Raw genomic sequence first — 2,198 nt, 5'->3', positions numbered from 1 at the left:
TTCTATGGGCGTAGATATGTCATGCCTCTAGATAACTTGGACGCAAATAAAAAGTTCTATGAATTTTTGTTAATGTGTTTTTCCTAACTTTTACTATTAAGTGTCATTTTTAACCAAATATTTTATAAACAACAAGTTCGTGCGGTCTGAAACAAAACCCTGTATCATTTTGTTGAAGAACTCGGCTATCTATTAAACTTTTCAGCTCTACTTTTCACTCAACATCTGATATATCAAAGTATTACAATAGAATATGTATAAAAGATCTTGACTTAACCCAATCATTTATTCTTCCTGCACATACAAGTTGGATGTTAGATTATCGCTTGTATTTAATATCCCTAATATAAAAATTAAAATTAATATAACTCAACTTTATCAAATAATTTGGTAAGTTTCGCGAGTATATAATGCATGATAAAAAATCTTATGTTTTACTTATATCAAAGCGATGCACACACAGGTGTACTCCGGATCAGAAAATCTCCAATGTCTTTTCGTATAAACGTCTCAGCCGGAACTTTACAGTACAATTTATTTAACAATTTAACAATTTGTCTCGCAGTACCAATGTGCACACCTAGCAAGGTCTAAAGTCGCGCAGTTAGGCGCAGTGTAATTGCCCGGCAAAATCTGCGGTCTTGCGGAATGTCCATCGGCAGTGCCGATATACAATAAGCGTAGCGTATACGGAACGGTGCGCGGCGTTCGTCCGCGCAAACCCTCGGCCGATCTCCACACACGCGGCCAACCAACAGGACTACCGCGTACGCGCGCAAAAAAATCTCGTCGTGTGTGCACTGGACAGCATGCGAGCGGGCACGCGCGCGCGCGCGCGCACCGCTACGAGACGTATTATTGTGTGTGTTTAATCTCTCGTCCTGCTCTGATCGTGGTCGCGGGACGAATGCCGCGCGAGTGTCCGTCCTCGTCTCGCGGACCCCCTCCACCTTTCCCCTCGTCTTTCACCGCGCGTTTCACGTTGAGCCTGATTCCTCCCCCTCCCTATCTCTCGCGACTGCAACAGCGGTGGGGCAAACTCAGGAACGTGGGCGGTGTCAGGTCGAGTCACGCCCAATCGCGTTGCCCCTTTACCAGCCCGGCGCGCTCGTCAAATGTTTTTCGTCGCGGATTATGACGCGGTCTGCGCGATTATGACCACCTCTCTCTCTCTTTCCCACTCTCATCGTTGCTTTCACTTCTCTCTCTCTCTCTCTCTCTCTCTTCCACTCTCTCTCTCTCTCTCTCTCTTACCCGCTATCTTCCCCTGTCTCGCCGACGAGGACAAACTTTGCTCTTGCCTCAGCCGACGTCTCTCGGACACGCGAGGAGGCGACTAAGCTCGTTCTCTTTCTCGCAGCGAATTTCTTGCGGTACGTGTACCCGTAGGATTTTAGAACTCTCTTTCTCCCACCTTCTGCTTTATATATTTTCTTTTATTTCGTTGTCCTTTACGTTTCACTGCCTCTATCGGGTAGCTAACGTATAGTAGCATCGATCGTTGCCGGTACGTTTTCCTCAAATCGGCCAAAAAGAAAAAGGAGAAGAAAAAAAAAGTAGAATAGGATAGGCTGTCCATGGCGAATGTCTGACTATGTAGCAGAGTCGAAATGGAAATATATGACAGTTGCAAAATGAAAAGATGAAAAATGGCATCAAATGTAAATGTTATTTATTTTTCAGCAAATAATTTATCCATCCAAATCATACTTCAGAAATACAAATATAATATTAAAATCTAAGAAATAAATATAAATTAAATTAGGTAATTAACTTCGTAATGATACTAAAAATAATTTGAATAACTTGAAAATTTTATTTATTTAAATTAGAATATGTTAGGCAGGCTCATATTGTATTACACTAAAAATTCTTAAAAACTTTTTACGATCGTCTTTTGTCTTAAATTTTGGGATAAGAATATATATATATATATATATATATATATATATATATATAATTGGTAAGTTTTTCAAGCACTGTTACTCATGATTTTCCTTGCGCGATCAGAAAAATTAAGTTTACGAAAAGTGCAATAACGGAGAGATGCACATTGCTAATAAGTCACCGCAGCAGCAATAAATAACGAAACAACATGTACCGCCCCTTTGTTCCAGACGTTTAATCCTCCCGTTCCTCTCTCCCCATATAATTACGATTAAACCGGATCATGGCCCGGCAGACTGAGTTTCGCTCCG

General features: G+C 41.2%; 1 long non-coding RNA gene across 1 annotated transcript; it reads right to left on the bottom strand.

The window, feature by feature from the left end:
• Positions 1-270: 270 nt before the first annotated feature.
• On the bottom strand, positions 271-1,723 carry LOC113561660. The gene is made up of 2 exons (XR_003406349.1): positions 439-1,723; positions 271-341 (listed from the first exon to the last, which is right to left on the bottom strand). It is a non-coding gene; the product is annotated as an uncharacterized LOC113561660 (long non-coding RNA).
• Positions 1,724-2,198: the final 475 nt, after the last annotated feature.

This window comes from Ooceraea biroi, chromosome 3 (genome assembly GCF_003672135.1).
Source record: "Ooceraea biroi isolate clonal line C1 chromosome 3, Obir_v5.4, whole genome shotgun sequence".
Taxonomy (NCBI): Eukaryota; Metazoa; Arthropoda; class Insecta; order Hymenoptera; family Formicidae; genus Ooceraea; species Ooceraea biroi.
Note: the sequence above shows the minus strand (reverse complement) of the source record. Positions and strands in the feature narration are given on the sequence as shown.